This window comes from Scyliorhinus canicula, chromosome 2 (assembly GCF_902713615.1).
Source record: "Scyliorhinus canicula chromosome 2, sScyCan1.1, whole genome shotgun sequence".
Taxonomy (NCBI): Eukaryota; Metazoa; Chordata; class Chondrichthyes; order Carcharhiniformes; family Scyliorhinidae; genus Scyliorhinus; species Scyliorhinus canicula.
Genome location: NC_052147.1, coordinates 93,371,051 through 93,392,185, shown reverse-complemented (window position 1 = coordinate 93,392,185; position 21,135 = coordinate 93,371,051). Strand labels below are relative to the sequence as shown.

General features: G+C 44.7%; 1 protein-coding gene across 6 annotated transcripts in view; it reads right to left on the bottom strand.

Moving 5' to 3' along the window:
* Nucleotides 1-6,623, bottom strand: part of LOC119962388 (EEF1A lysine methyltransferase 3-like) — a 43,091-nt gene extending 36,468 nt beyond the window's left edge. For 2 of the 6 annotated variants that reach the window (XM_038790352.1, XM_038790354.1), the window contains exons 1-2: nt 6,421-6,623; nt 3,171-3,190 (exon numbers count right to left, since the gene is read on the bottom strand). The gene's annotated coding sequence lies outside the window, so the exon portion shown is untranslated. Of the gene's footprint in view, nt 1-825; nt 848-2,147; nt 2,259-3,170; nt 3,191-6,420 lie in introns of those variants that run through there. The other 4 variants (XM_038790350.1, XM_038790355.1, XM_038790351.1 and 1 more) reach the window with 3 other exon arrangements.
* Nucleotides 6,624-21,135: the final 14,512 nt, after the last annotated feature.

Here is a 21,135-nt window from a genome sequence, read left to right as displayed (position 1 = left end):
ACATGGGCAGTTGGAGTAAGTACTATTTGTTTTTAAATTGGTGACACAATTACACAATTGGTACAATTTGAGCAAATCTTAATCTGCACACTCCACATAACTCTGGTATGAAAGCAAATTTACGTGGTTGAAAGTCAATACGTAGCCTTGCAAAATACTCGTGGGGAACAAGCTCCACTCCCAAATTAACGAGTTAATTGAAGGGGGGAAAGAAGCTGAGAGGGAAGAAACCAGGGGATAATTTGTAAGCAGAGGAAATTAAACAGGAACAGGTTTCATTTCGGTCTTGGGTCACTATGTGGAGTTTTCACGTTGTTCCCCTCCTGTTTTCGTAAGTTTCCACGGGTTGTTCCGGTTTCCTCCCACAGTCCAAAGATGTGCAGGTTAGGTGGAGTTCTGGGGATAAGCGGGGTAAGGGGATAAGGGATGGTGAGTGGGCCAAAGTAGATTTCTCTTTCGGAAGGCCAGTGCAGACTCCAGGGGGCGACTGGCCTCTTACTGCACTGTAGAGATTTATCGATAGTAAACTAATCGATAGTAAACTAAGAACCTACTGGAGTGGTGCAACCGCAACAATCTCTCCCTCAATGCCAGCAAAACTAAAGAGCTGGCCATGGACTTCAGGAAGCAAAGTACTGTACACGCCCCTGTCAGCATCAACGGGGCCGAGGTGGAGATGGTTAGCAGTTTCAAATTCCATGGTGTGCACATCACCAAAAATCTGTCCTGGTCCACCCACGTCGATGCTACCACCAAGAAAGCACATCAGTGCCTATACTTTCTGAGGAAACTAAGGAAATTCGACATTTCCACATTAACTCTTACCAACTTTTAAGGATGCACCACAGAAAGCATCCTATCTGGCTGCCTCACAGCCTGGTATGGCAACTGCTCGGCCCAAGACTGCAAAAAACATCAGAGCATCGTGAACACAACCCAGCCCATCACACAAACCTGTCTCCCATCCATTGACTCCATCTACACCTCCCGCTACCTTGGGAAAGCGGGCTGCATAATCAAAGGCCCCTCCCACCCTGCTTACTCACTCTTCCAACTTCTTCCACGGGGCAGGAGATACAGAAGTCTGAGAACACACACTAACAGATTCAAAAAGAGCTTCCCTACCGCTGTTACCACATTCCTAAACGACCCGCTTATGGACTGACCTGATTAATACAACATTCTTGCCTCCTTCAGCCCATGCCGGTGTCTATGTATTTACATTGTGTGCCTTGTGTTGCCCTATTATGTATTTCCTTTCTATTTTATATTTTATTCTCATCTACTTAATGATCTGTTGAGCTGCTTGCAGAAAAATACTTTTCACTGTACCTCAGTACATGTGACAAGAAACAAATCCAGCCCAATAAAAGATGTTTGGAGGCAAAATATCAATTTATAATCCATTATGTTCTAATTGTCCGCATTATATAAGTGCTTGGTATGAACGTTGATTGGCACATTTGGATTATTTGAAGAAGTAACAGAAAATGTATATCATGGTAATGTAGGTGGCGTTCTACCGAAATAAAGCGGTATTGCCGTTTAGCAGCCCACTGAGGCACAGGGAAACGTCGGAACTACGCATGTTTGAGAAACCGAAGGTCAACAAAACGAACTTCAGAAGCGGTCAATCAGCTCATGACGCGCAGCAGTTGGTGCATAAGGCAAGCTTCATGTCCCTAATAAGTGGTTGGGCCCTGCGATGTGAGGCTGCTCCTATTCCGAAAGATAGAAATGGGCGATTTTGTGCTTCGTGTCTCAAATTGGTTGAATTAAATGAGGTTTTGGAATCTGACGAACCAATATGAATTCTCAAGATAACTTGCTTTCTTTAATGGAGCTTTAATGTTGATTTCCATGTTTGTTCCTTTTTGGCAGTAAATTCAAAATATTCTCAGAAAGAATTGCGGGAAATATTTGCATACAAAGGTTTCGCCGGCTGAAAAGTCATGTTCACTATACGCAAGGCCAATTTATTTGGAAGGGAATAAGCGTGCAATGGACCATAATCCTCTTCGGGCGCATGAGGTTCCCTCCAGTGATACGAATGCGAATCCAAACGCATGATTGTGTGCCACAACTGGATCATTAGCATGTAAGGAAGGGCCAATACACACACCGCAAATCAAGGTTTATGTGTTTACCATCTTTTGAAGGAGTCATAGGAACCAATATGACAGCTCCCTTAATGCTTATTAATTGCTTCTGGGTGTTTATTGTTTCTTTTGTAGTAAATTCCATGTCCTCAGAAGGAGTTGGGGATTTGTTTTGCCTATATAAATATATAAAGCATCTATTAATCATCTGTTGTATTGCACCTGCATAACAGACAATTTTCAGGCTGTACAATGTATACCCTACAGCCATTTTGCCGCACAGACTCTGCTCTGGCCAAAATTGTGCCGAATTCACGACTACAGTTTTCATCTGGGTAAAGTGAAAGATAAATAGATATAAGGAAGTAAATCAAACCTGATAAATTGACGGGAAAAGCTGCGATTTTGGCTGTGGTGACACAAATAAATTGCAACTATTTTTATTATTGGGATAGTTATGAGTATCAATTCCCTTCCTTCGTGTGCCATAGTTGCTACAGTTAGTGAAGAGCATTTTACAATGAACTTTGTAGCACTTTTTTGTCTCAGATTAAGTCATCTATGGTCAGTTACAAAGTGCAGACGAGATCCAACAATTGTATGAGTTGAGCTCCAGCCTTGTGTGCAAGCAAGAGTCCCAGTAAAAATCCTGTAATTTGTCTCAATTTAAAAACGTTACCCTTCATTCGTAACTCACATCCTGACACCGAAGAAGCTAAACTTCGAAATGTTTTTACATTATAAAATTTTACTTTCACCACTGAAATAGAAGTTGCGAATTGTATCTTTTCGTGTTTATACATCATGTTATGATCCCTGTAGAGACCAGTAATGTTTAAAGAAAAAATTAAAATGTCCATTATCCACTGAATGAACAAACCACACGATTCCACGGTTTGAACAAATCGTTTTTCTCTGTACAAGTGTCAAACAAACGCTACCAACTAGACACTCTCTCAGGTTGCTGATTACACGTTACACTCAAAAAACAATAAACGTATTCATTTATGTTTAAAAACTGAACTTTTCTCTTTCCACTTTGACTTTCACCCAGAAATCTTGGCTACTTACCTTGGACATCCCTCTACTTCCTGGAATAACCAAAAGTGTCACAGCATTTAGCACTTCACTTTGATTCTCCTCAAATCTCCGAGGTGTGAGATTTCTTGAGGTTTTTCTACTAGCCTCCAGATACACTACCTTCCTCTGCCCCTTAAGAACTTACGATTATGGACACTCGTTTTCAGGGGTGGGCTTCACTGCACTCCGACATGCTGCCTCCACCTAATAAATCGTCTTGTTTTCCGATAGCCTTTTAGCTTCTAATCTACGGCTATTTTTAGTTCTCTGACTGCTGAAAACTTGGCTTACACCTACAACTTAGTGATTTCAAATTCAACCCCAAATATCATCGTGGAAAATCCAACAACTTTCCAGAATTCCAAATGAGGCTTCACTTGAATCATTCATCTGATGCCAATGGCGGTTATTCGAGATGTTGAATAAATGTTTGCATCAATTTGTAATCTTCAGAACCAAACCTCTTGACCCGAGATCTGTATGGATAATTCACATTTCTCATAAAGTCAGGAGAAATTGTCCTGAGACTTGTTATCCAAAAGAAGGCCACCTGTCATTTTATGACTTCGTCCATCTAACTCTGACCTTATAACTACAGATGGGGCCGTTTGAAATGCCACTACCTGAGGTCCTCTGACAATTTCTAAACTCCAACATTGTAATTATCTTGCTTTTATACATTTCATCTTCTCCAAACAGAAGTTCATTAATTTGTTATCCTTCATGTTTTGGTGGAGCATGAGGCCGCATCAGTGTTCAGCCATTGAGCCCTCTTTGTACCTGGACCAATGTAAATCCCATCTCTTCCATTTCAGTCACCACAACCCAACAGCAAGTTGTTTTTGGCCTGACCTATTTCCCAGCTTGTGTCCATCTTGGAGCAACCTTCGCTATCAGCGCTTATCTCGAGCCATCTAATTTTGATCATAGAATTCCTGCAGTGCAGAATTGGAGCATTCAGCTCATAGAGTCTGCACCGACGCTTCAAAAGAGCAACCCACCTAGGCCCACTCCTGGAACCTATCCCTGTAATACCACTTTACCTGCACACCTTTGGACACGAAGGGGCAATTTAGCATGGCCAATCCACCTAACCTGCACACCTTTGGATTGTTGGAAGAAACCGGAGCACCTGGAAGAAACCCACAGACAGTCACTCAAAGCCGGAATTGAACCTGGTCCCTGGTACTGTGCGGCAACAGTGCTAACCACTGTGTCGCCCTCAAGGACAATTCTGTGACAAGCAATATACTTGTGTAGGTTCTCATTGAGAATTTTATTTGTCCAGTGGATGTTACAGGCCTTAGGTCAGGCAGCTGTTATGGAAGCCCTTGCCCATGTCTGTTCTTCATTCCCCTCCAGAATTCAGGTCTATACAGCAGGATTGACTTACATTGTTGTTTTAAAGTCGGATTTTGGCCATAAGATTTTATTGTTTGCACTTCCGGGGTGTGTGTGGGGGGGGGGGGGGGGGGGGGGGCGTGGGTAGAGCTAGGTCTGCGACCTGTAACTCTAGCTTTTACTCAGACTAGCCTTGTGCCCTTCTGAGCACTGTTGTCATTGCTGTTAAGGTTTTGTAGGTAAGTGAAGTCCTCGACACTTCTACATACAGTCAGCGCAATTCTTCTGAGACTTATTGTCCGCTGGTCCCCAGCTTACCCAAGGCTACCTGCTGTTTGATGGCTTTCATCCTCCTAATTCTGACCTTATAAGTACACATGGGACCCTTTGAAATGCCACTGTTTGAGGTGCTCTTACATTTTCTTCAGTCCTGCATTTTGATCACCTTACTCTTCTACAAATCTTCCCCAAACTATAAGTAATCTCTAAAATATTAATGCATCAACCTTGATTATTATGACAAAAGCCTAATTTTCACAAGGGGTTGCTTCAAATAAAATAAATGGGATATTGAAATATGTTTCTCGGATATTTTTCGACTTTCCCCAGTGTTAAGAAGTGGTTTCTCCTGAGGCAAGCGAGTTCCCGTGGAAAAATCTAAACTGCTGACCCGCAGCAATAATACTCCTGCTCCTAGTTCTTATGTCCTTATGTAAATAAAGGAAATTGATATTTATAATTATGTCAGTAATAATAATAGTGATATTACTAATTCAAACAATAAACGTACAGGCAATTAGAAAATAATTTATTTTATTATCAGGTCTAATACCATGAATCAGTTAACAATATGACTAAAACTATGAATGTTATCATTACTCCAATGGCACTAATAAACCGTATGGTCCAAATAATGCTGATAATTGAGCTATTAAGTATAAAACCGATCCCAACTCTACTGACGCTATTTATGTACACTGATAATACTACCAATGAGTTATATTCAATCCTAAATTTAGCAAAAGTAGGGCTTTCATAAGATTAAGAAAATTCGAAAGTGATGTTGTTAATAAAATTAATCTTTATTGTCACTAGTAGGCTTACATTCAGGGCCGGTGCTAGGAATTGCGGGCCCAATTAGAAAAGTGATGGCGGGGCCCCTACTCTACAAAAGTAAAAATTTATGTATGTTTATATTTCGTGTAGTATGCTCGTCTTTAACCAAAAAAAACATTAAATGCTTGATATACTAAAATTTTGAAACTTACTTACCCGGGCGGAAGGATTTGGCGGCACAGGGCTGAAGGATTTGTCGACGGTAATGCGGTGCGTTCCCCAAAAGTAAAAGCTACCCTATAGTTCCTCTTAGAATACAGAAAAGGCTTCAAACGGTAACTCTGTCGCCGCTGGCGCGGGGCCCCCTTAAGGTGCGGGGCCCAATTTGATGAAATTGGTCAAATAGGCTTAAAACCGGCCCTGCTTACATTAACACTGCAATGGAGTTACTGTGAAAAGCCCCTAGTCGCCACATTCCGGCGCCTGTTCTGGTGCACAGAGTGAGAATTCAGAATGTCCAAATTACCTAACAGCACGTCTTTTGGGATTTGTGGGAGGAAACCGGAGCACCCGGAGGAAACCCGCACAGACAGTGATCCAGCCGGAAATCGAACCTGGGACCATGGAGCTTTGAACTAACAGTGCTAACCACTATGCTACCGTGCAGTACTAATGATAATTATTTCACGAAAACTGCCTCCAGATGCATCGTGTCTCCAATTTAACAGATCGACTCGGCAAAAGGCTCTGCTGAAGAATTCCTGAGATAGAACAGCGTAGGAAGTAGGCATGCGAGAGGGCATAGTTTGAAATTAAGTAAGAATGAGCAAGTGGTAAAACTCACCTAAAGCTGCCTCACTTGTCCTGCAGTGATCTTTGACTCGTTTGATTCAGCCCTTGCCCCTGACAAGCTGATTAATAAGTGCACTGGAACATCGAATCGTGCACTGGTGCTTATGTCTCAGCTGAGCAAACTGACCACAAAGTTAAAAACGGCCAGTTGTTTTATCGCAAGATGACAACTGGGGCGGGGCGGTATTTATATTCCGCAAGCAAATCTTGAAACTTCGGCACATCTACTGAGCAAGAAGCTCGTCAGCTCAGGACACTCCCAGTGATGAATTCGAACCGCCCCCCGGAGTTAACCGCGATCTGATTTGCACAATTTTTAGAAAAGCTCCCTTTGGCTCTCATAGCGTTAGAATACTTTCATTGCAGTTATTTCCCCGGACTATTCTCACCTTGGCAACTCACAAAAATGCCCTGGTTAACTTTCAATTCTTTAAGATGTCTATCCCTTCCCCCCACTTGATAACACAGAATTTTAAGAATAAATTTGATAGAGGTGTTCACAATCATTATTGTTTCGATAGCGCAAATATAGTGCAGCTGGCAGGTGGGTCAGAAACCAGAGGAAAAGATTGAAACTGATCGCCAAAGAACCAGAGTAGACACGAGGACATTTTCTTATTAACACCGCGAGTTGGTACGATTTGGAATGCACTTGCTGAAATGTTGGTGGAAGCTGCTTCAATATTTGGTACATATTTAAATGGGGAAAAGTACAGTGCTATGGGGAGAAAAGTAGAGGATGGGGTTAATTCGTGAGCCCAACAAAATATCCGCAGAGACACGAATGGCTGAATGGCCTCATTCCTAGCTGCAACATTTTGTAGATGTTATGATAGCTCCCATTTCCATAAACCTCCGATTAAAGAATTAATAATTTATAAATCAAATAGTTATCATTTCATGTTTTTGGTTTCTTTTGAAGTCTAGCGTTGAGGAGTGTCTATTGAGGAAAGTTCTGTGGGTTAGAAGTGAATCACGATATTCCTCTGCAAGCGAGCTGCTTTGAGACAGTTCCAACTGAAGTGCAGTTGCGATATTAAAATGAGTAACTATGGATGATTCGCACTCAACATACTATATGCTATAAATCTATCATAATATTTGCTTATCCTTGTTCTAGAAATCTGGTCATAATTGCAGTGTGTTTGTCCCTATTTTGTGAATAAAACAGCTTGAGAATTCGATCACCTCTCCTTACCAAGTGATCTCGACTCTGTTGACAAGATATTGAAGAAGGGCAGGAATAAATGAGCTGATTAATTAAGATCAATAGGGAATGTTATTATTACACATCTGGATTATGCTATTTAACTGCCCCAGTGGGCAGTAAGAGATTCACTAATAAAATATTGTTAATCGTTCTTACATGTAGACAATAAGCATGTAAGATGTAAGCATTTTAAGAACAGTCGTAAGGCCTAATTGCTCGATATATTGGTGTAAAATAGGATTACTGAGATGTGCAACAATCGTGCTCTCAGCTGGATATTTCTCAACCTGATGGATGTGCTTCGTCAACTTCCTCAAAGATCGAGAAAAAAACACTTGGTAAAATGAACCGTGGGGATTCTCAAAGTTCCTTAATTTATTAGTGAAACAGTACACCCGACATCAATTCGTTTAATGAGTTCACATGGTCCGTGTTTGATAATACAAAATAATGAAAGCATCACACTTCCATACCTGGAACGGATGGGTGGTTATATGAGGGAAGGTTAGACAGGCTAGGCTTGTATCCACTGGAGTTTAGAAGAGTAAGCAAGGACTTGATTAAAACATACACGATCCTGAGGGGAGAGGATCAAATAATCATATAACGTACAGTACAGAAGGAGGCCATTCAGCCCATCGAGTCTGCGTCGGCCCTTGGAAACGGCACCCTATTTAAACCCACGCCCGCACCCTATCCCCATAACCCAGTAACCCACAAGATGTTTCCTTCTGTGGGAGAATCTAGAACTAGTGGTCACCTGTTAAAAATAAGGGGTCGCTTATTTAACTCAAAAAATTGTTTCTCTTCGAGGGTCAGTTTTTAGAACTCTTCCTCAAAAGGCATTTGAAGCAGGGTATTTCAATATTTTTAAGGCAGAGGTGTACAGATTATTGATTAATAAGAGGGTGAAAGGTTTTCGGGGGTAGATAGGACTGTGACTTTGATCAAGTCAGCAATGATCCTATAGAATTGCGGATAAGGCCTACTCCCACTCGAACTCCGAATTCGAATATTCGTATATGACCCGTTCATGGATTACTGGGGCAGACTTGTGATTCACTTCGTTTATAGTCTATAGAAAAACAGCATCAACATTTGGTTCATTTACATGTTTACCTTTTCGAGACTCAGTACTTTAAAATGGATGCATTAGGCAACCACGCTTGGAAGTACAACAGAAAGCGTAATTCTTCTAAAACCATTCCGGGGAAGTGCCTGTGTCTGTGAGTGTGAATGTGTATACTGGAGTGTGTGTGCGTGTTGGTGTCAGTATGTTTGTGTGAAGTGTGGTTGACTGTATTCGACGCATGAGTTATCATTCTAGATTATTACATGGATCAAACTTTCAATGTTATTTAGCCGCGAAACGGGGAGATTTCATGCAGTTGTAAAAGAGGCAACCGCTTCATGAACGAATAAGGCGATAAGAAATCATTTCATGAATAATAACCAGATGGTTTAAGACTGCTGGCGCGGATTCGACAGACTGAATGACCCACTTCTCTGCTGTAACCATTCCAAGTGAACTGAATGTGAGACGCACAGCCTCAGAATAAAGCGCTGGGTTACTGAGGACTAAGATCCGGGTAGATTTCTTTATTCTGCCGGTGGTGAATCTTTGGTGTTATTCTCCCCGGAGGATTGTGGATGCTCCATCGTTCGGTATATTCGAGACTGGGGGTGGATAGATATTTGATCTCTCAGAGAATCTAGAAATATGGAAGTGAACAAAAACACCGGGTTGAGTCTGAAGATCAGTCCTGATCGTATTAAATGGCGAGAATGTTCCAGGGACAGAAAGTCTACTCGTGCTCATATTTCTTATGTGCTTATGTAATAGTGTAATAGAAAGAACCGCCGAGTCTGCGAGACTAGTCATTAGCCTGGAGCCCGCCTGTCACAGTACTTTCGAAAGGGTGAGGGCCCATATCAGGGAAATCTGGGGTAAAATACTCTTCACTGATTTTGTTTTTAGATTGTACTCATAGGGATCGAAATCAGAGCTCTGGCTGAATTTTGTGCTACTTGCGGGAAATATGCACTTACGGGTTTATCAATTTTCACACTCATATGAGATAAACCAGACGAGAAATATGATGGCAACAAGTAGATTTCCGAGGATTGGTGCTTTGAGCGAGATCATGATGCAGAGAGCGAAATAAATAACAACTTCCCTATCGTGCGCAATCTCACACTGATCCTAAATAATAACCCTACTGGAGTTATTTAACGTTGTCAGTTTTATCAACAAATAAAGGGCTTATCTTTTTAATAATAATCAAGTAGGCTTACATTAACACTGCAATAAAGTTACTGTGAAAAGCCTCTGGAAAAGAAACAGAGACGCCAATTGCATATTGACACATTGGTGACTTATTTGCATCATTGTCATTTTGTGAATGACGCAGAGACATTGAGTAAAGATTCACATTGAGGTCACTGAGGACTGTTCTCTGTGTAGATGTCCTGTTCTTTCAGCACTTGTTGTTCCAGCTTCTAACGTTTCCAAAATGAATGGGTTCAATTTGTTCTTGGACAGTGAAGTTGTAGCTATTGACTTATCAACTCTGAACACCGCCCACGCTCAGTCCCACTGCACCCCTTCCTCCCTCCCCCATAACATAAGACAAAATCTGTGGTTAATTTGTTGTTTACAACTTCCTTTGCCAGTCAACAAATATGGCCGCGATGCCCATTACATTATTCCGAAATGTTCTTCTCTGACCACATCTTTTGTCACGGGTAACAATTGGAATGAAGTTATCGGTTATAAGGGGTTAAACAGAAAAGTTCATACAAAGCGAATGCTCAATCTGTGAGATGTTATATTGGACTGATTTTCAGCGACGATTGATTTGAAAATTTACGGAAATTCACTTCATATTCTTCATCAAACCAGTCACTTTCTGGTGTTTAATCGCCCCTGCCAAAGGGGACAATGTAAGATCTGACTGTCCTCACGTGGGGGGAGGGGGCGGGGGGAGGAGATAGCTGAGGCGGGTGGGCGGGGGCTCTAACTGTTCCTATAGTGATTCCAAGCAGAAGTAAGTATACATTATTTTTTCAGTTACAGGGAGATGAATGGAACTGCGGCAGAATGAATGGGGTATCCTGAGTTCCTGTATACCAAGGACAAGGGCAGAAAGAGGGAATTCAGGGAACGAGGAAATAAATTATCGAGCAGGCTCCCGTGGCTGCAAAGATAGTGGGGAGGGTGGGATTTAGATTTCAGGGGCACTGGCTCTGGGTAGATGTTGTCTGCAGGGCATCTAACTAGAGCAGGTGTCACGTTCCTCGGGATCTGGGTGTGCTGTTGGGATGGCATCAAACTAACTTGGCAGATGTGTGGGAACCTGGAAATGATATCAGAGAGGAATACTAAGGTTTACTGAATACTGGGGAAGGTAGATACCAGTAGAGCTGGAAACAATAATTTGTCAGGTGGATTCCGAGCAAGGGAAAAGGTGATGAAGACTAAATACAGGGGTTAATGTGCATGGATGCGCATGGGTGTGTTACGATTTGCAGTTAAAGGCGGATATTGCCATGTGGAAATATGATGGTGTGGCTGTAATCAGAGGGCTGGCTCAAAGAATGTCAGAACTGGGAATCAAAACTTCCTGAATGCCATGTGCTGAGGAAAGATAGGGAAGGGAGCAAATGGGGAGTGGGTGGCAGAATTGATTAAGGAAAACACTTAATGGAGACGGAATCTAAGGGGAAGGAAATGAGGGGATAACTTGTAAGCAGATGAATTCAATGGGATCGCCCAAAGAAGACTGCACTGTGGCACAGTGGTTAGCACGGTTGCCTCACAGCGCCAGGGAACCGGAGTTGGATTCCGGCCCTGGATGACTGCGTGGAGTTTACACGGTCTTGCCCTGTCTTCGTGGGTTTCATCCGGGTGCTCCGGTTTCTCACAGTCCAAAGATGTGCAGGTTATGTGGATTGGTCATGCAAAATTATCCTTTGGCGTCCAAAGATTTACAGATTAGGTGAATTAGCCATGATCATTGCACAGGTTTACGGGGATAGGGCAGCAGCATGGGTATAGGTACAGTGCTCTTTCAGAGGGTAGGTCAGACTCGACTGGCCAAATGGCTTCCTTCTGCACTTTAGGGATTCTATACCAACGGCAGAATCTGTTTGGCTGGAACGAAGTAGCAAAACATGGGCAATGCATTCCTGAGTGTTGTCTATAGTCTACCAGCTATTAGGAAAAATGTGGAAGAACATTTGCAAGTTAACTACAGAGATGTGCAAGAATTGTCGAATTGCAACAGATGGGATTTTAGTTATGCAAATATAGACAAGAGTCTATACAAGGGTGACGATGGGCGATAGCTCCGAGAGTTTGTTCAGCAATTTCTTCTACTGCAGTATGTTTGCAGTCCAATGAGAAAGGGGACATTGCTTCATCTGTTCTTAGAAAGAGATGAGCAAAGTGGACCAAGAGCATTTAATAGGCAGTAATCACTGTATCACAAGATTTAGGATGGCAATTGAAAAGGACAAATAACAATCCAGAGGCATCTGGGAAAAGCCAGCTTCAATGTGTTAAGAATGGATCTGGGCCAGGTAAAATGGAATGAAAGGATGGCATGAAAAACTGTACCTAAACAATGGGCAACCTTCAAAGACAGATAGTCTGGGCACATAGTTACACGAAGAGGAACGGTAGGGCAAACAAACCACGAGCTCCCCGGATGGAGAAAGAATTAAATATTAAGATGATGAAGAAAAGGTATTCTGTGACTGATGTCAGGTGGATAATATAATTAGAGTTAGGGAGAACCAGGACGAATTAAAAATATTCAGAGGGGTCGTGAAAAGGCAAATAAGAGAAGCAAAGTGAAAACATTAAAATGGGTGCTGAGCCAATATTTAACAGCACCATAAAGTTTTTTAGAGGCATATAAATGGCAAAACAAATGACAAATACAAGAAGGAGTTGGGCTGGTGAAGATATATGTATTCAGGCAGGTGGAGTAGCTGACATATTAAATAAATACTTTGCATCTGTTTTTACTAAATAATAAGATGTTACCCAGATCATCATGAAAGATACCTTTTAGGTATAATGATTGATGTGGACGACAGGGGTGCTCTTATATTTTCATTGGCGAGAATCAGTGTTGTCAATCCTTGTGTTCTTTTTCTTCCAATGGTGTGGGGAAATCAAGTGAAGTCCTGGTGGGAATAACCCATCCAGTCGTCGTGTACTAATTATTAAAGACTATTTATAAAATTAAATAAAAAATCAACTACACGCGAGCATGACTACAATACTCCCAGACCATTAAGTATATGAATAATTAAACACACACTGTCTAAAATAATAAAAATAATAATAATCTTTATTGTCACAAATAGGCTTACTTTCACACTGCAATGAAGTTACTGCGAAAAGCCCCTAGTCGCCACATTCCGGCGCTTGTTCAGGTACACGTAGGGAGAATTCAGAATGTCCAAATTACCTAACAGCACGTCTTTCAGGACTTGTGGGAGGATATTTCAATTATATTTTCGAACGTTTCTGCACGACCTTAGCTCGAAGACTTAGGTGCCCCTGACTATGTAAAATCACTCAGGATGGAAAATGGGCACCGGATTCAAACTGCTTGGGACAGACCTGGTGGATTAGATTCAAATTGTTCCGAAGAAGAATCACATTGGACTCGAAACGTTAATTCAGTTTCTCCCCCCACAGATGCTGGACTTGTTGAGTTTTTCCAGCATTTCGGAGCGTCAGTGTCGACTTCATGGGCCGAATGGCCTCCTTCTGCATTGTAGTGATTCTATGATGATTCACTGTTTCTATTACAGATTCCCTGCATCCACAGTATTTTCGTTTTATGTTAAATTTTCAGTGAGGTTATAATAACCGAAGCCGCCCAGCAAGAAGCTTACATGATGGTGGATTCCAATGGATTGGATAACGGGGGATGGTGTCAAATGGAGGCCCGATGCAATCCTGTTAATTTTCTGCCAGGCGCGTTATGGTTAAAAATACAATCTTGCAAATGCTGCAAATCTAAAACAAAAAAAAAAAGTGTAATTTTCTTCCAGAGATTCTCCCAATTGGCTGCTGGAACTATGGCAGCAGATTGGTGGAAACAGACTTAACATGTGCATTCGCGATGATTGCCGATCTTTTCCCGATCTTCTATCAATCGTGGGAAATCCTCAGAGAGGATGTTTTGGAAATGCACTGCTGTCGATTGCAGCTGAAAGCAGAACCAATTCACTGTGTTGGGTGTGATGAGAGTGTGGAGGTGAAAATGTTCCGGTGTCCTGTCTGTTCTGGACAGACCGAATTGGAATTCTAAGGCGTACTGACAGAAGGTGTAAACGGTATGTAGCTTGGGGTTCCTGCACCGGTATACATTGCATTTCTGTTTTCACTCAGCAAAGAAAGTAAAGTTATACGGTACTGGATAGTACCAAAGCAGAACATGGTGCACGCTTGCTCCAACATCTGAAACGCATTCACAGTTACCCTCCGTATGTCAAATCTTATAATCCCACATGCACAAGTATTCAACTGCAGCTGCTACTTCTCGACCCACTGGTCGAGTTTGTGAAAAATCATGTTTAATGTTTGCATTGAAATTCCACTTTTGCTATTCCTCCAAGTTAAGTATTATCTGTTAATTTGGAGATATTTGGACAAAATTATTAATTTTGATAATTTCTAAAAAGTAGTAAACCGCAGCAGGATCAACACTGAAACACGTGACATGTGACTAGCAGCCAGACAGTTACCAGACATTTAAACGCGTTCTGATCTATCTCACTGAATTGATAGTTACATTGATTTATTATGAGAGACGGTGTCAAAGGCCTTCCAGAAATCCCGGTTGCCACCCCTATTTACCAGCTCTGTCAGATAGAAAACAAAGAATTACGGGCCGCAAGGTGGGGCCATGGTTGGCACAGCCCCCTCACGGCGCTGAGGATCTGGGTTCGATCCCGGCCCCAGGTCAAGTGTCAAATAGGGGTGGCAACACGGTTCTCCCCGTATGTGCATGGGTCTCACCACCATAATCCAAAGATGTGCAGGGTAGATGGATAGCGATGCTAAATTGCCCGTTATTTGGAAAAATAAATAATTGGGTATTTTTTATTTATTTCTAAAAATAATTATCTAGCGAGGGCGATCATTTGGCCTATCCTGTTTTTGCCAGCTCTTTGAAAGAGCTCTCCTCCACGGGGTTGTTTAGCACACTGGGCTAAATCGCTGGCTTTGAAAGCAGACCAAGGCAGGCCAGCAGCACGGTTCAATTCCCGTAACAGCCTCCCCGAACAGGCGCCAGAATGTGGCGACTAGGGGCGTTTCACAGTAACTTCATTGAAGCCTACTCGTGACAATAAGCGATTTTCATTTCATTTCATTTTCATGTCCCACCCCCTGCTCTTCCCCCAGCGGTTTAGCGCTATATTTCTTTCCAAATACATCTCGAGCTCCATTGCAAGTTATTATCTGCTTCAAACAAACTTTTGCATTCCAGATTGAAGCAAACTTGCCTCATTTCTATCCTGGTCCTTCCGCAGTTACCCGAAAAAGGCAGCAAACATCACAACCACTATCAATGACTGGGATGTGCAGTTGCAGCAACACCAAAAACAGATGGTTTATTTCCCAGTCATTTGTGGGACATTGATGTCTTTTTTCCTATCTTGAAACATAACTGCATTTCAAAAGTAACCCCTTGCTGTAAAATAATGTGGGATGTTCTGAGCCAGTAACAAGCTCTAAAAGATGCAAAGCTTTCACAATTCATAGTTCAAGTATGTTTCTACAAAAAGAATGAATGATCACAGATGATTTGAAAGACATAATTTTTAATTCATTGTGAAAACTTGCATGAGAACAAATTGGACGCATGCACATAGAACTTGAGAGAGAACAATAAGTGCTGACGCACAGGACATCTGCCGAAAGAGAACAGCATTGGTTACCTCAATGTGAAAAAGAAACATTGCCATTGCCTCTGCCTCGCCCGCAAAATGATTTTACAGCTCAACAAACAAGGAGACGTGCTATCAATATAGAACTGGCCGTAAGCGCCACTTTCCAACTCAATCCAGTCATTGGAAAATGAACCGACTATATGAAGTCGCTGAAGCAGGAGGAACCTAAGGTGGGATTCTCCATTAGCAACGGCAAAATCAGGAAATGCAATTGGGTGGAGAATAACTTCTGACACCAAAACCAATTTGATGCCAAGGGTGTCAATACATTTCACTCCGCACATGGGGCTGGATTCTCCAATCCCTGACGGCGAAGTCACATCCATCGATGGGGTGCAGAATCCCCAGTGATGGTGAAATCTGGGGCAGCGTCGCTTTCGCAATGCTTCACCACCTGAAAAGCTGCAGAGTAGGCCGCATGCTTTATCCGTGACCTCCGTATGTTGGCTGCGGCCCTCCCCCGATGCTCCGCACCTGACCGGCCGAGTTCCCGATGGCGAGGGACACATGTGGTCTCACCTGTTGGCAATGCTGCGAGGTAGCTGCGTACTCAGTCCAGCACCACCACAGTTGGAAGAGGGCCAATCTGTGGGTAGGGGTGGACATATGCTCGGCTGGGAGCACCGTGGTGGGGCAGTCCAGGGTTTGCGAGCCAGACAAAGGGGGGAAATATTTCATGGGCCAGGTCCGCGAGCAGCATTCGCCATGAAGCATGGCATGTCCCGCAGCAGGCCACCGCCTTACGCATGCGCAGCCATGGACCCGGCAATTCTCCAGGCATATCGGCAGCCAGAGCTGAGTGCTCTATGCTGCCTGGCTGCTAGCTCCCCCCCCCCCCCCCCCCCTCCTATCCCCCAGAACAGGGAATCAGTGGCTGTTTCACAATGATTTTTCCGTTGTGCAACGCCACCGTTTTCACGCCAGCGTGGGGACTTAGTCTCCAGAACGGAGAATCCAGCCCATGGAGTCTGCACCTTTGCATATCAGTAGTGGGCCCAACCCGGTATTTTCTGGGGCCTCCACGATTCTCCGCCTCCGATGCGCTGAGTTCCTGGTGTGGGTCACTCAAGCTACACAAAACCTTGAAACCGGCGGGAGGATGGGAGGTGTCCAATATTGCCATAGTGTGCTGACAGTTGTGCCGATGGCCGGGGGATTTCCGCCAGGACTGGTGGAAATATTGGGGGTGGCCAGGAGGAGGGCTGTGGGGTCAGGGTGGATGGGCATGGAACATGATTGCTACAGCCGGCAAGGCAGGCATGCAACTGCGCATAACCCTAACAACCCACTTTGAACCTGGTGCCATGGCTCATCGAGGTCCCCCCCCCCCCCCCCCCCCCAGGGAATCCCCCTGGGTGCTCTCTGGCCCCAGACGACCCATCAGCTGTATGGGAATGCACCAGCACAACCAGTGCCATCTTTTTGGGTAGAATAAGTGTGTGTGGGGAGTGTAATGTGTCTATGCGGCTGCAACTTGTCAGCCTCCCAAGTGTCAATCATGGACTAGGCGAATCCTGCACCGCCTTTCTGATGTAAAAGTCCACAGATTCTCCTTTAGCATCAACACTTAGGACTGGATTACCCGTTTGGCTGGAGAATCTGTTTTTATGCCGAACTCAGGGGCGGTGCCTTTTCAGACACTGCCCCTCAAAAGTGGCGTAATACCTGAGTACGATGCACGCTGTTGGGATGCCCTCAGGACATCACCTGAGGCCCTTCCCCGATGCTTCACCCCCGATGGGCTGACTGCCCGACGACGTTGGTTGTGTGTGCTCACAGTTTTCGGGGAACTTGCGTGGCAGCTGCGGACTGTGTCCAGTGCTGCCACAGTCGGCGGGGGAGCCATTCCGCTGGCCAGGGGGCTTCGGCAGGCTTTGGGGGGACTGGTGGGGGGTAGTCCAGGGGTGCCGAGTGAGTTACAGGGGAGCACTATCTGGCAGGTCTGGTCTGCGTGGAGCCGGCCCCATATTGGGCGAGATTCTCCGCAGATGCGGAAAATCGTAAAGGCTGCCATGGGACATGCCATAACCCATGGGGGGGGAGAATCAGCCCTGGAAGTGGCCGTGAAGGCTGCCATGGGTTATGGCATGTCCCATGGCAGCCTTCACGGCCACTTCCAGGGCTGATTCTCCCCCCCCCCCCCGGGTGGGGCTCGGAGCGCGGCCCCGTGCGTCACGGTGCCGTGGCCTTGACGATGGTCATCAAGGCCGCGTCAAGCATCACGGCGGCTGACGCAGCCGATGACATCAGCCGCGCATGCGCAGGTTGGACAACGCCAACCCGCGCATGCGCAGTTGGCGTCTTTTTCCTCAGCCGCCCAGCAAGACGTGGCGGCTTGATCTTGCCGGGTGGCAGAGGGGAAAGAGTGCGTCTGTTCTGGACGCTGGCCCAACGATCGGTGGGCACGGATCGCGGGCCTGTACCCTCCCGAGCACAGTCGTGGTGCTCCTGTGCCAATCGGGCCCCTCGATGCCGCAAACGGGCATCTGGCACCCGTTTGACGACGGCAGCGAGCAGGTGTGTTTGCTGCCGTGGTGAAACGGGCGTGAAGGGGTGGCCACACGGCCCATCGGCCTCGGAGAATCACCACACGCCGTACAAGATGGAGAGCGGCGATTCGTGGCGTGGGTCGGGCATGGGGGGGGAGAATAGCAGAAGGGCATGAAATATGTCTGGAGGCCTCCCGCTATCCTCCCACCCGGCATGGGGGGCGGAGAATCGTGCCCATTGTACTTCGCAGCCGCCACAGGTCGCCGCCCTGCACATGCGTGGCCACGGACCCAGCAATTCTCCATCTGTATCTACAGGTGAAGCCCAGGGATTTATGTGGCGCAGCTGCTAGCCCCCCACCAGGCAGAGCATCGGTGACGGGGAAGCGTCGACATTTTAGTTGTAAGACTAGACATTTTCTCTGGAAATAGACTCAAAATTGGAGAATCCAGCCCTTACTTTCAGAAACAGAGAATGCCGCCCATGGAGTCCCACGTGATAGGGCGACAGTTTGTCTTTATTGCCTAAATCAATTAACCAGCTCTAGGCATTTCAGCATGCAATTCTAGTCTCGATCCCGTGCATCTAAAGCGTGTGTGGGGCAGAGTTATAATTCCAAGCAAGATACTTTGGCTACCGGCTCAAAATATATTGGGCTGGATTCTCCGTTCTGGAGACTGACGCCAGCGTAGTGTGTGTGGCTCTTCATGACAGGAAAATCTGTGCCAACCCCTCACCTATTCCGGTATCGGTGCGGGCTAGCACTGGTGCCCAGTGAAAAACCCATAGATCATGCCAAAAGCAACCGCAGAATGGTCGGGTCCTGGGGCGCGCATGTACATGGCTGACAACCTGCACCAGTTGCACATACAACATGGCACAAGTCGCGCACGAACCCAACCCACCAACTGCGACCCCATAGTCCACCCCCGGCCACTCCCACCAGTCCACCCAGCTGTAGCAGAAGTCCCCCCCCCCCCCCTGCCAGCGACATGGAATTCAGCTGACTGGGCAGCGTTGGACACTGTCCGCAGCTGGCACACCGGGTTCCCGCACCGTCGGAACCACATGTGCCCTATGCAATCGGGGACCCAGCCCATCGGCTAGCCGATGGCGCTGCAACTGCGCTGAAACTGCGCAAGTTGCAGGTCACCATGATGCCATTTTGGAGGGGGCGTAGAATGGCAGACCGGCGTCAACAGGCGCTGGCACTGATTTCAGCATGGGAATCCATTCTCCGCCTGATCGCCGATCACGATCTCGGCGTCGGGCTATGGAGAATCACGCCCATTGTTTCGACTTTCGCAGACTCTGTGGGGATAAACCGCCCCCTCCGTCGTGCCCCCAACATGACTTGACATTATCTTGTCCCAAACGCCCAGTACAAACTGTAGCTTGGAGAATGAGAGGTAAACTTTAACATGTCAGCCATAGATCAATATTCATATTTTCACCCCTAAGAGTTAAAGGAGTTGGGTTCAAGGAATTTCAGTGCATCTTCTAGGTTACCACTCCAGCGAAGTTCTGAGGGAATAGTAGATTTGCAATGAGATGTTAAATAAAGGTCACCTCTCCCCTCCAGCCCAAGTGAATGTAAAAAGAAAATCCATTGGCACTCGGATGACAGGAAACATTCAGGGCCAACACCAAAATCACATAATATGTTTCATTGTTGTGCGACCTTGCTGTCCTCTTTCTTATATTACAACATAACTACATTTCAGAAGCGAGTTATTGCTGTAAAATACTTTGGTTATTGAGGCAGTCAATAGCTCTATATAGAAGTAGGATTACATATTTCAGTTGTTTTTCGACAGGAAGGACAGGGGGAAAGGGTTATTTTGAGCTGTTATGGTTTAAACCTTGGCGCATTCATACATGTTTGAAATGACCTCACGTAATAACATTGAAAATGAATCAAGATGTTCCTGTACATCAAATATTTGTCAGCCTTGCTCACCATTCCATAAAAACGCACTCATTCAGTTGGAAAGTTCTTCTTTTGCACGAGAACACAAAGCAAAACAAATGTAACAAAAGTACAGGCAACTATTTACTTTGTTTAAGGAATTATGTGTGGCCAGGCCCACCCAAGGGTTAGGGGAGATTATGAGAGGATGATTTAACGAAAATGCTACAAATATATACAGGTCGAGCAAGAACTGTAAGGTAATTCGTAATCCAGAGAGTAGATCAAAGATAGGTTGATCTGAGAAATAAATCTGACTCTCAGTGCTGGACTTGTGAACTCTTCAGGGTGAATGAAAGGAGCTGGAGAATTTGCACTGCAAGCCTGAACAAGGCCTATGGATGAAGGAGCCTGGGTGTTAAAGAGTGTAACAGCCAGGTCAGATTGCTGAGCTGGGAAAAGACCTTCCTCCATCCCCTTCTGGAATATGCCTCTGCAAATAATGTCTGGAAAGAGGTGCAATGTTTTTTTTTTCCTCGAGGTTCATCTGAGCAGTTCCGCACCACAGAATTCTGTGCTTTACCGGCTGTCCCGAGGGATGCCCACTGAGACAGACTTCAATTGCTACTGAGACACTCCTTGGTCTGCCAGAAACTTGATGGGTCTCCCGTTGGAAAGAGCTTCCACGTTCCAGTGTCACAGACTGGAACATGTATATTATTATACAGAAAGGACTGTGTGTGTTGCAAGTACTCCCTGTAAACTGAAGAGTAGTGAGGCACATCGGAGCTCTATGTACTGTGGTGAAGAAGATTGAACTGCGCTGAGCTTTATATAATGTCAAATGTGAACTGTGGTGTAAGGTACCTCTGCATTTTTTTCTGAACCAAGTGTATTTTGAAGAAAAAAAGATATGTGCGGGAATGTATGCTCCAGAGATTATTTGACAAGGAATGTAAATGTATATTGTAAATATAGCATGTATTTATGTGTAATAAACATATCAAGAGTAGCACGTACTGTATTAAAATAAATAGAACGAAGTGCATTGCACCGTATGTCATGTGAAAATGTAATTATTATATAACAGGTTTGAAAAACACTTTTTATGAATAAAATAT